The sequence below is a fragment of the Papaver somniferum genome, chromosome 5 (assembly GCF_003573695.1).
Source record: "Papaver somniferum cultivar HN1 chromosome 5, ASM357369v1, whole genome shotgun sequence".
Lineage (NCBI taxonomy): Eukaryota > Viridiplantae > Streptophyta > Magnoliopsida > Ranunculales > Papaveraceae > Papaver > Papaver somniferum.
The window spans coordinates 18822871-18836290 of record NC_039362.1 but is presented as its reverse complement, the minus strand read 5'-3'; the positions used below and the strand labels follow the sequence as shown (position 1 = coordinate 18836290).

The 13420-nt window shown below is 37.0% G+C and overlaps 1 long non-coding RNA gene across 1 annotated transcript; it reads left to right on the top strand.

Moving 5' to 3' along the window:
• The first annotated feature begins 114 nt into the window (after positions 1-114).
• LOC113277305 lies at positions 115-2332 on the top strand. The gene is made up of 3 exons (XR_003324848.1): positions 115-321; positions 861-1665; positions 2128-2332. It is a non-coding gene; the product is annotated as an uncharacterized LOC113277305 (long non-coding RNA).
• Positions 2333-13420: the final 11088 nt, after the last annotated feature.

Genomic DNA, 13420 nt, shown 5'->3' with positions numbered 1-13420 from the left:
ATCGGATATCGGAATCCGATAAGCTATCGGATAATACCTCTTATCGGAATCGGATTGGGGTCCTTCCGTTAGGTTAATATCCGACATCCGATAGCCTAGGGGTGTACTTGTAATTTCCTACCCCTAGGTATTATCTGTCGGGAGAATAACCTAATCAAAGTCTCAGACTCTTTAGTGTTACTCATTTTTTCTCATTCTCTAACACAGAAAACTCAGAAAGATATTCGTGAATCGTGATTTGATCGAGAGAGAGGGACTGAGTGATCGATTTGATCGTGATTTGGTCGATAATATTGATGATCAGAGACTCTCACTCAAGAAGTAAGTCACTAGTCATGATCTAATCGATTGTTTCGAAGTTAGTTTTTTTTTTCCCCCAAATCGATTGCGTATTTGCATGTTTGATGTTTGAATATATCTGTTTTTAACTGTTAGAATCAATCATGTATTCATGTTCTTCTTTTAGCTTTTTTATTACAACTGAATTCAGATGAAATTAGGGTTTTCGATTTGATTTGAATTTAGGGTTTTGAGTTGTTTGATTGATTATCAATTTTATATCAACCAACGATACCCTTAAGCTGCTATATATTGTTGTTGCTCCAAAGGAATTTGAATCTTCCTTTTAGTTTAATTTTGTCATTTCTATGTTAATATGTCAACTGATTTCAAGAAATCTTTGTGAGATTTTGCCCCTGCTACTTTCATTTTTATACTATTTGGAATCACTGTTTGTTTGTCTGCATCACTATTTGTTTTTCTTTCTAACTGATTGTTTCTGTTTAATCCTTTTTTATGTCATATGTACATTAATAAACTCATGAACTGTGTGTTTATTTCTGGGTTGTCGTTGTTCTCAGAATGTCTCAAAGTGAAAAAGCATCCAATAGAGTTGGAACTCCAAGTTGCAGTCAACCAATTTCCCAACAGCCAGAACAAGAAGATCAAAGTGTTGCTTCAACAATTGCTTCAACAACACCTTCTTCGAGTAATAAGAGATCATTAGCAGAAGTAGCAGATGAAAATCATCCACTTGTTATTGCTTTATTGAAGAAATTGCGCACAACAAGGTCACCTTCATGGGATGAATTCACTAGGAAAATCATTGTAGAGCCCGATAAAGATAACCCGTGTAAGGAAGTGGCTGTCCTTATGGGTGAATGTCATCATTGCAAAAAGTTGGTACCTGCTTGTAGTGAACAATGAACTACCCGCTTGGCTCAACATCTAATAATCTGTCCCCAGAAGCCTCAAAACAAGCCAGGCCAGATGAAGATTACCACTGCAGTTAAAAAAGCAGGCACTAACCAAGTTGAATTACTTAATTACAAGTATGATCCAATAGTTACTAGGAACTGCCTTGCTAAAATGATTGCTAAACATGATTACCCACTTAACATGGTTGAGCATTTCTATTTTAGAGATTTTGTTAAGTCTTTGAACCCAGCTGCGAGAATGCCATGTAGGAATACAAGTAAAGCTGATGTGTTGAGGTGTTACGCTGAAATGAAAGGTGAATTGCAATTACAGTTAGAGAATTTGACTTCCAAATGTAGTCTCACAACTGATATGTGGTTCTAACAACACACAGAGCTTCATTAAGTCCAGAATTAGTCCAAGCACTTCTATGCTTAAGTGATTGGCTTCCAGGCTTCTTTGATGCAGGTAAATCTTCTTTTCCTTTGCTTAGTTCTTTTCCTTTGCTTTTCTGTGATGCATCATGTACCATTAGCTGATCGAACAACAATTGAATCTTTCATTTTCTGCAACAACCAAGGAAAGCATAACCATGAGCATGACCATGAGTAGCATGAGTATGGACAAACATGTATAAACCCTGTTGCTAGTATAACTCCACCTGCAAATGCGCTTTTATCATAAAGAATATATTGTTTCGTTTGTTTCGTTTAAACCTTGTTGCTAGTATAAACCATGTTTGCTTCTCTTTTGTTTCGTTTTTCCCCATTTCCGTCACATGAACACTCCGCGGAGACCAGTACTGGAACAACCAATAATATGACAACCTAAACTGCTTTGAATTCAGTTTTTGGTGTTACAGTGTAGAAGATGTCTCTCATGTTTAAGACTATTTGTTTTTCTTTTCTAATTGATTGTTTGTGAATGCAGATATGGAAGTCATCGACTGAAGTTGATGCAATGATGCAACATATAACCAGGCATCCAAGGAAGATCATCACTAGCAAGTTGTTTGACATTATTGTTAAGTCTATGTACAAGAAGACATGGTTTTTTCTCTTTTGCTGTTGTGTACTTTAGTTTGCAGACTGTTTGGTTGGGTGTTTGTAGTTTTTTTCTTCATGTGTGATGTGACTGAGACACTGGAGTAGTGTTTGTGTGGGTTTTTCTGTCTTTCAGTTAAGTTAAATACTTGAAAATTCCGTTAAATTTCAGATTTTGCTTCTGTCCAACAAAACCGGATATTAACGGATAAAAATCCGATATCCGATAGGTTAACCTTAACCTTATCGAATTGGATTTTTGATATCCGTCGGATGTTATCGGATATCCGATATCCGATAACCCTTAACCTTAACCTTATCGGTATGGCCAATATCCGGCGGATATTTATCCATTGCCAGCCCTATTTATGGGTATAGTTTGGTAAAAAAAGATATTCTTTATGGGTATAGTTTTATCATATTAAGTCAACAGTGTAACCTCTTCCATCAACTTTTCTTCCACACCAGATCTTCAATGCGGAACAGGGTTTACAAGTGACGTTTGTCTGTCAAAGACTGGAAGTTGAAGAATCAGAAATACTACGGAAACAAGTTCAGTAGAATTAATTCAGATTTTAGCAGCGGTATTTTTTGTTGTTTTACTTGGTCTTTCAAGCTAGTTTGGTATCATTTTTTGGATTGTTGGCGTAAAAAAATTGGGGTTGATTTGATCGTCTCTGTGGGAATTGTCAACTGTGCAACAACTGCTTTTAAGAGTCCAGTTTCAGTTCTACTCCAGTAGTTTAGTCAAGAGGCCTTTAGATGCATGCAAGTCTAGTGTATGGAGCACTGGAGCTGATGAATGTCATGTATAACGGAAATCAATGAAGAAATCACACCTTTTAGTTCAGGTGGGGTGTAGTTTCCTCACCTTAAAGTATAATGGAACTGGTTTAAAGGTTTTCTTGGTCTACTCTAATTCCTTAGCTCGTGTTGTCATTTCTGGCCATTTGGCCTTACCTTCCCCTGACTGCTTCGTTACCCAATCCAGGGTTTAAGTTTCAGAATCTGGCTTGGAATGGTCAAGATATTTCGAAAAACATCTAAATAATCTCTGTCTTTCGACGAGACTGATAGACTTTTCCTTTCCAACACTAGCTAGCTGCCTAGCTCGTCTATTTTCCTCGTTAGGCATTGCCAGTGGACAATTTTTGCTTTGTTTCGCAAGTGGGCCTTTCTGGTGGGTTGGACTTCCTGGTGTCTGTGGCTCTCTATGGAGGTGGTTAAGGTCTACAATGGAAAGTCAATGCGCTTGTCCTCGATAGTCGACACCAAGTCAAACAAGAATGTCCTTTTTTACTCTCTTCTTTGACATCCCTTATCACATACTTTGTATCAAAAGATTGGGTCGTGGTCCTATACGAAGGATATCTCATATCAGGAAACACAATATATCGTTCGTTCATTTCCCGACACTCGGAGAAGGTAGGGAAACTGAGGGTCAAAGCTCGGAGGTGAGAGCTGTATTTGTATAGGAGAAGACACTAGTCTGATTGACATGGGGTTCGAAGGCGTGATTCGCTTAAACTCACACTTGGTCCAACCACATATCTGATGGGAAAATTGAACCACGTTTGGATAAAGCTTTTGTAATAATCATTTCTATATTTTCTTGGGATTTGGATGCTTGTGCTCCTAAGCCCAACATTCGTTAGTCCAAATATTTCCTTTTGGGTCGAAGAGCAAAGTTCAGTGGTATCCCATCAACTCCAGTAAGGAGGAAGTCAGGGGTTCGTTCCCCACTGTAGTAGAGGTTTGTATTTAATTAGTTGTATAGAGGGGTTCGGCGGGGTTGGGTCTAGCAGTGGGGCTAGTCCAACTGAGTGGATCTGGGTAGGGGTCTGGGTCCGGCTTTAGCCTATCAAAAAAACAACAAAAAAACGACTGGGAGAAATTTTGGAGGTGGTTTTGTTGGATCAACTCGTTTCTTCATCATATTTCAATCTCAGGTTAGTTTTTGATGTTTGATCTTTTGTTCTTCTTTGATTTTGTATTTTTTAATTATTATTTGTTAGGTTTTGATTTCTTTTTGAATGCAAGATATGAAATCGATTCGATCTTGGATTTCTTTTTTTGATTTTGATTATGTTATTTCTTAGGTTTTGATTTTTCATGCAACTTTGATTTTGTCATTGTTTCTTCATCATATATTTCTTCCACTGTGTTAGTTTATTCGACTTTGAGAACTTTATATGTTATACAGATCTTTTTGATTTCTTCATCTTTGTGTTTTTACAACACGCTGAAAGTTATTCATGGTTATTAATTCATAGAGTAATTGATTTCTTTTATGTTTTTATTATATAGAATGTGTACTTTCTTGTACACAATATATGTTTCAGTTTATGGTGATTTTAAGTTTGATTCGAAGAATTATTTCTCTTATATCTTGAAATGTGAATCAAATTTTTGGATTTTAAACCTCTTTGTTAGTTGATTCGGTTTTTGAGATATTTTAATTATATGTGATTTAAATCTTTTGTTGATTTATTATTTGTGTTTTGGTTGATCTAAAGAGTCGATGTGTACATGTTTGTACACTAAAACGTTATGTGATAAATGTTAGAGCAATGCTCGATTGAATCAACAAGTTTTGTTATCTCAAGCTTGTTGTCAATGTTAGATGATCAAAACTATATCTTGATTTATAGTCTACTAAGTCAAGTCTCAGACTAGGTTAGAATTTGGTATTTGAGTATCATACATCATCCTTGAAGACTGAAGATCGACGAAGACATTTGAAGAACTTTTGTATCAGGTATGTGAAGACTGAACCATTATATTTTACTCACTATCTTATCATTCTATCTTTTTGAGACGATGTTGTATGATTTCTAATAGATTTACAAATAACAAATTTCGAGTCAAGCTTGTCTTGTTAAAAATCTCGAAATATGATTCTAGCAAAGATGTTCAGCGATCCTTAACAACATTAGTTCTTAACAATTTATTATGTGAATTAATTTGTGGATCAATTGAAAATTACCAATGAAATGATTTTATCATGTGGTAATGTTTCAAACATCGTTAGAGAGAAATATTGAACTATCTAATATTTTTACTTAGGATAGGTTGGCGAACCAGTTCGCAAACTATAGATATCTGAGTTTCAGAAATACTAGAGGGTTGGCGAACCAGTTCGCAAACTGTAAGTTCATATGGGAACAGTTCACGAACCGCTGTGAACTGATTTATTAAAGTTGGTATTATAAGCTATCCGTTGGCGAACCCGGTTCACGAACCGTACTCAACTAAGTTCGGTAGTCTTGTAGGGTTGGCGAACCCGGTTCACGAACTATTGCACCCTGACTCGTGAACAAGACTAACGGTTCATGACCCGTTGTACCAACTTCCCTAGTAGATTTTAACAGATACTCAAAGACTTATTTTTTAAAATATGTTTAGTATTACTAGAGCTCTCTCAATCATTTCCAATACTTCATTGATCACTCAAAAACTTATGTATGTACATCATGATTAAACTTTAGGTGTTCAAATGAACATCAAATTACTTTAGTTGTTTGGCATACTTTCCAAACCGACTAATCATTATACACGTTTCCAGAACCGGTTCCTAGTGTATATTTTTCAATTGTATTTTCAAGATATAAAAGTATTTGCTTGATTCCCAAGTTATCTTAGCTTGAATTCTAAGCAACCCCTGGTTTTTGGAAACTATAAATAGAGATGCTCTTTCAACTGGGAAAAGTAATCTCTGACACTTTGTGTCCTAGTTGATTCTTAGAGTCGTTCACTATAGATCTAGGTTTCCTCTGAAATACATAATTAGATCTACGAATAAAAAACTTCCCTTTGGGGATTCGTGAATCCAAGCCCGAGTATCTTTACTTCGATAGTTTATGTTATCGAGGTTTTCATAATCTCTTTAAGTCAAGATAGATAGTAATCGCAAATTTCTTTTCGTCTCAGACTTTGTGATTCCTTAAGATATATATCTGAAAACTTATCTTAGTTGATCTTTTGAAGAATGTTCTTGAGAGGTGGTTAAGAATCTAGGCCGCTCTTCAGAAGTCTTAAGTTACGAATTTGTGAGGTTTGCTAGCTTTGTCTATTGCAAACAAATTTCCTCACCTTGATCTTTGATCTAATCGGAAATCAAATAGGATTATCTGTTATAGGCGGATTGGTATCAAAAGTCTTCACTTCGGCTGAAGCAACTATTAAGATGCAAAGGATGTCATCTAAGGAAATCAACTTGCATATAGCCTTGCGAGGTTCAAAAAACATAAAGAGCGCAACTGTAAATGAATCACTTAGAGGTCGGATTCGGTTTCAACTACATTCCAGTCCGGAATCTGATAGTAGGCTAGTGTCTGTAGCGGCTTAATACAGTTTGGTGTTCAAATTTGGACGAGGTCCCAGGGTTTTTCTGCAGTTGCGGTTTCCCCGTTAACAGAATTTCTGGTGTCTTGTGTTTTTCGTTTTCCTCATTATATTATTTATCTTTATAATTTGATTTACGCAAGTTGTACATATTCAATCTTAGTAGATACGTGAGCGATTACGAGACTGATCCTAGATATTGATTTTTGAGATCGTTCAAGTACTCTTCTTAACAACCAGGTTCACGGACTCTTTATCTGTATACATATTGATTGAAAATAGGTTAAAGATATAAACTCTATATACATATTGTCAAGGATCATTTAGTTGGTCTACTTACAATTGTATTAGGTTTTGTCCATACAGGTTGTCGAACGAAAAAATTAGTGGTGTACTTGGTACCCCTGCGTTTTCAATGATTATACGGGCTTTTTTTGAATCGATGCTCTATTTGGTAGATGTGCACATATTATTACACTGAAATTCTCTGAATGCATGTGTTTTTTTGTTTGAATAAATGCATTATTTTGTTATTTTTATGTAGATGTGTACACATTTTTCTACTAGTATGCTCTATTATGAATGCACTGCCTCTTTTATGGGTATGTATGCTAGATTTTCTTATATTTCTGTAGATGTATACATGTTTGTATACATAAATGCTTTGTGATGAATATATGGCCTTCCATGTGGGTACAGATGCTAGATTTTGTTAGGTTTTTGTAGAGGTGTAGTATTCCCTGTAATAAATTGATGACATATCCTATGGGTATGGATGCTAGAATTTGTTAGGTTTCTGTAAAGGTGTACATATTTGTACACTGGTTTGTTTAAGTTTATTTTTGACTTTAAGATAGTCAGAATCATTTTTTGTTTATTGTTTCGGTTGATTTTAATTTGTTTCATTGGAAGTGATAAGACAATTCATTTCTTTTGCGTTCCTTCTGAGAGTCCAAATAAGGGGCTTAAAACAAACATAAATAATACAGTGGTGTAGATGGGGGAAAACGGTTCGCTGGTTTTTTAGGGAATTGAAGAGACGAGCGTGTTGTCGAGACTCCTCAACCGAGCAAACTGTTCAATCTCACACAGATGCACTGCAAAGGGAGTGCTTACATTCGAGAGATCAATCTGTAGGACTCCGACCTAAACCAAGTCAATGGTCGTTCCAGAATCAATTCGATCGCAAAGAGGGAGATGGGTTGATCTCTAGGAGGGAAGCTGAGAGTTGTGTGGGATCAATGATGATCAAGGATTGTGGATGTGTTGAAGGTTTCTGCAAATTTTCTATGAATTGATGAGTTCGAATAAGTTTTGGGAGATTGAAGAATTCTTGAGAGTAATTTCTCGAGAAATTATGTGTAGACGGATGATGTCTTTCAATCATGGATTCAGATACTTATTTATATTGTCAGAATAGTAAACACCTTGATCCTTGTAAGTGTGACGGTTTCTTGAGTGAAAGAGTGGGGAAGTGGGAAATTGTGGTGAAACCAGTTCCAGGTCGTGCAGATACTTGGTTAATCGTCCACCCACTACTTTGCTAACTCCTTCAACCGTTTTCACGACTTACTCACATTTCTCATCGTGGGTGAATCCACGTGCCGTAGGCCGCCAGACCAAAACCCTAATTGATATCCCACCATGTGACCTGATTGATGTCTCACGAATCGTGGAGTCTGCATGACAAACGTGTATTTTATTAGTCAGTTGTTGACTAATGAGTCTAAGTTTTGTTGAATCGAGCATGAGTGATCGAATTCTCGATGATTTATGGATTGAACAACGTTCTTAGATATTGCTCGTGTGAGCAAATATTGTAAATTCGAGCAACTGATCCCCTGAATATCGATAGTTGGATCAATATTTGAGCGACGGATTACTGAATATTGATAGTTGGATCAATATTCGAGCAATTGAGCAAGTATTGCTCAATTCGACAAATTACTGATAAATTATTGAATATTGATAGTTGGATCAATATTCGAGCAACTGAGCAAGTATTACTCAATTCGACAAATTGCTGATAAATTACTGAATATTGATAGTTGGATCAATATTCGAGTAACTGAGCAAGTATTGCTCAATTTGACGAATTATTTATTGGTGACGTGACCTAATAAAATATTAATTTAATATAATAAGACTATCGAATATTATGTAATTAATTCAGATGTTGATTGCTGGATCAACATAAATTTATTAGTATTTGAACTTGCTCAAAATGATGATTTTATGGAGCGTTTGTTCAAAACCCTAATTTTTGAAAATTGTTCGTCAATTGATGAATTGTTGAAAATAGGTCATGAGTGAGGGAGGGACCGACCACATGGAATGAGGGAGTCCATGTGGTGCCCAAGTGCTCGAGTGAGCGTGCACCAGGTCCTTAGTTGGCCAGTTGGTGAAAGAATGATGATTAAATATCGGATTCATCATTTATTGAAATAGTGCTTGATTGAGCATTAGGTGATAAAACCTAATTATGGAAAAGTGAGGGACCGACCAAGAGGTAAAAACCGGCCCTTGGTGGTCGTGGGACCAGCGGATGGTTATTTGAGCAAATTCCAAGTTGGTTGGAAAGAGTTTGGACCCAATATGAGCAATTGAGCAAATTAGGTCAAAATTATAAGAATGTGTGGGACCGGCTCCTTGCAAGCCTTAGGGCCGGCCTTGGTCGGTCAAGGAAGCATGCCGGTGTCACCATAATGTTTTTGTCTCAGTACTAAGAGCTTCGGTATTTTCTGATGTGCGTTTGAGCAATATTTTGAATTTTCAGAAGAGTTCGATCTTTGACTGAAATTCTTGATTTTGCTCGAATGAGCAAGTAGAACTTTTGCTTGTTTGATCAAAATTTGGAAAATAATAATATTTTAATATTTGGCGTGAGTAGCCTAGTCGGTCATGTGACCATCTGGGTTTTTGGCTTTTTCATGGTTTGAGCAATATTTGAGAAAATATGAAGAAATCATGATATTTTGCTCAAACGGAGGAGTTTCATGAGATGAGGGAAATAATAATTATGAAAGACTAGGGATTGTAAGGTGTGGGACCGGCCACGGCTAGGGCATGGCCGGACGGCTAGGTTGCATGGTCCCGCAACATCTTTCCCTATTTTTATTATTTTTCATGAAACCGTGAAAATATGGAGAAACCATGAGTTTTGCTCAAACAAGGAAAATTGCTAGAATAAAGGAGTTTTCATGAGTTCATGAAAATAATAGTATAATTAAAATAAAGGAAAAAGGGCGTGGGGGACCGGCCGGCCGGTGTGCCCGATCCCATAGGTGCCACTTTATTATTTTAATAATATTTTCTCTCTCCTATTCAGTGTAGGATTCCTCATTTGTCCATATTTTTGAATGCTCGTTCGTGCATTTGGGTGCTCGTTCGTGCATCATTGTTGAGTACACTTGCCCAATTTTATGGGGCTTACTCAGTGATAGTTCAGATGCCCGGTTGTTGAGTATTTCTTACTAGTTCATGAAACTGAGTAATAAAAGTGAGTGGTTATTTATTATCAATCCATAGGATTAGTCGTGGATTTGACCATGAATTCGGAATAATAAAACGAGTATTACTATTCCATGGGATCGTGGATTCGACCACAGAATCAGAGTAATGAAATTATCTATTACTATTTCATGAGATCAGCCATGGATTCAATCATGAAATTGGAGTAATGAGATAAAATAGATTATCTTCTAGGAACTCAGTTGTGAATGTCATGGTAGAATTAATCTATTGCAGAAGGGATATTATCCAGTTAAAGCAGCATACCGTTCTGAAAGGTACATAGTCAGGAAACAACAAGTGTTATCGAAGTCTTGAAGGCGTTAATGCTCTCAATATTACGGAGAACCACCTGGATCTATACACGGTTTCTCTACATAATCAGGGAACAGTGAGTGTCACCGGCGTCCTGAAGGCGTTATTGCTCTCAATCTTACGGAGACCAATCGTTCTTCTATGAAGAGAGGAGTCTCTCTATGTAGTCAGGGAACAACGAGTCACCGATGTCCTGAAGGCGTTATAGCTCTCAATCTTACGGAGAACCGCCCAATTATGTTATTCTACATAGAGGGCATGATGAAATGAGAGGTATCGAACGCTCAGCTAGTGGAGGCCTTTCGAGAAACATATTCATCATGTCTCGTAAAATATGAATCGTCACATGCCGGAAGCCGTACCAGAAACATGCAGTATCATGATTTTACGATTTTGACCTTTGTCGAAAATCCACCATCAACAAGTGGTAAGAACTTGCAGTTCTTTTTCCCTCGTTACTTTGTTATCGTTTAGAATTGAGTTATGATGACTACTTTTTTCTATGCACAGTGGGTTAAATACGATAAATGTGAAGCTTGATTTTTATATTATTTCATTTGAAGTGATAAGACAAAAAAAAATGATGGAGGGCATGAAAAAACAATTAAACAGGGAGCTCGTAGTACATAGTTATACACATGTTGACTCTTTTTTAAGCTACAATTTTGCAATTTTTTATTTGGTCTTCATAACTTGCATATATGATTAAAGTTGTATACATGTTTGGGGTGTAAACAGTAGTACATATGTTAATTTTTTATGTGCATATAATTGTACACATGTTGATGTAAACATATTTGTACACATGTGGATTGCTAATGTGTACATATTTGTACACATGTTGATTATTAATGGTACAGAACTGTATTATACCTTGATGCACCTTTGACATCAACCTTAATTTTTTTCTAACGGATGCATGAATCATAGACAAAATATCACTTGGTCCCAGTTAATGAAGATTGTTGGACTTGAATACGACGCATAAATGATTACCTTTTGATTATTGTATTTATAAATGGCGGATATCACTAGGTAAATTTTGTTATATTTAAGTTTAGTATCCTTATTTGTTTGGTTTCTATTAGGGAATTCAGTTGAGAAAAACTTTGAACCATGAACCTTATTTTTTTTATCATAGTTTTCAGACTCATTAGTTATTATGTGGTTATATATGTATTAAATTTTTTATCCCATTGGTAATTTATTGGTAATTATGTGCATATCTTCTCCGGAGAGGCCGATTGCAGAGTGAATCACGTATGTGCTATTCTCACCAGTTTTGATACTTCTTCTTTGGGAAATATGTACTCGATCTAGATTTTTTGGATGTATCCCTACTGGTCGTTCGACAAGTGTTTTCAGATAAGTCGGGGTGCCGATTTGAGATCTTTATTCTATTGAGTTTCCATGAGCTCGCCTTGGTCCTTACCCAATTTTTTCAAGGATAAGTAGTATATTTACATAGAAATAGGTTATTGGGGCATTTCATTATGCAGGGAGAGATCCAGGTGATCCGGGACGCACTAATCTATTCACTAAGGTGAAACGCTCGTCTGAGAGAGAAAAGTGTAGGTAGGGAATAACCCTCTTGAGCACGTCAGAGGTAGATTTACTAATATTGAATCAAAGGAACTTTTTTGTGTTTGGAATGATGAAATCGGATTCCTTCCTAATAGTGACCATGATTGAGATTTATAACTAAGTGAACAACCTTCCTTTGTGGTCGGCAAAATCTAGTTACCTAAAAGCAGTGAGAGAATAAAGTAGGATTCTAAGTTTTCTGAACGTGTGTTACGGGAGGTTGAGCACGAATAATCTTCGCCTAAACCACGCACAATGGCCATTTAAAGGCTGCTTCAGTTGCAGAAGAGGTTAGATCTGGTCTTAGGGACTGAAGAAGAGATGAAGACGGAGATCATAGAGTTGCTCTGAGAAGTTATCCAAGAGTTGTGTTTTTACTTGGAGAAGTAGAGGATCTATTTATAGTTGAATTCTCTAATCTCAGGTCTATGAAGATATGCATGGATTGCTTGCCGTGCGGAGCACTTTTCTCATTTTTTCAGAAATATATAGAGATAAACTAGGCTGAGTTTATTTCTTTATTCCATCGTCTTTAAGCTCTTCTGCGGTAAGAAATAAGTCGAGAATTTCTCACACGTGTCGTAGACCGCCAGACCAAAATCCTAGTTGATATCCCCCCATTTATGTGTGGCTGAGTCAGCTTTTGTGATGACATATTGAGAGAGATAAATATTCTTTATAGACGGTATTGGATAGGATTAGGAGATATTATCTGATTTGTGAGAGTGACTAGGCAAAGCCACGTGAAAAAACAGGGGATGCATCAGAAATAGTGTGTAAAGTGTGAGAGGAGCCGAGATTGGCCTCCCCCTATCCATGGCCAGTCATATCTATCACGTGGAAACTTTATTATTGTTTGTGGGACCCTTTGTTGAGCACAGGGATTTCAAGGGATCTTATCCACATTTTTGGGTATACATGTGCAATTCAGTCCCAATTTACTTGTCGTGAGTGTATTTGAGATGCTGAGAAAGAAGCCCGAGCCCTAGGTGAGGCTTATGCCTGAGTCTTATGCTTGTATAAGACTTTTCTGATGAGTTGGATCAGATCGGATTAGCATGGGGCCATCTTTGGTTAATGTGATTGAGGCCATATGACTTTGGCTTATTCGGTTGATGTCGTCTGATATTTGTCTCACACGATTGAGGCCGTCTGAGATTTGGCTCGCGCTCTCTGAAGTCCGCTGGGACATGTTTGAGAGAAAGGGGAGGCTTGCATGCCTGATAACGTCTCTATGAGATCTTGGTTCACTTTTCTTTGACCAGCGTCTTGCATAGATGTGGTAGGAGCCAATTTTGTCCGTATAATGGGGATGACATGACCAGTGTATCTCGAAAGAATGTTCTAGGAGTCTTTCGAAATGGCGCATAGGAAGAGTCACCAGCGTATCTCACTGGGGTTGTCCTAGGAATTATCCGGAATCCTCA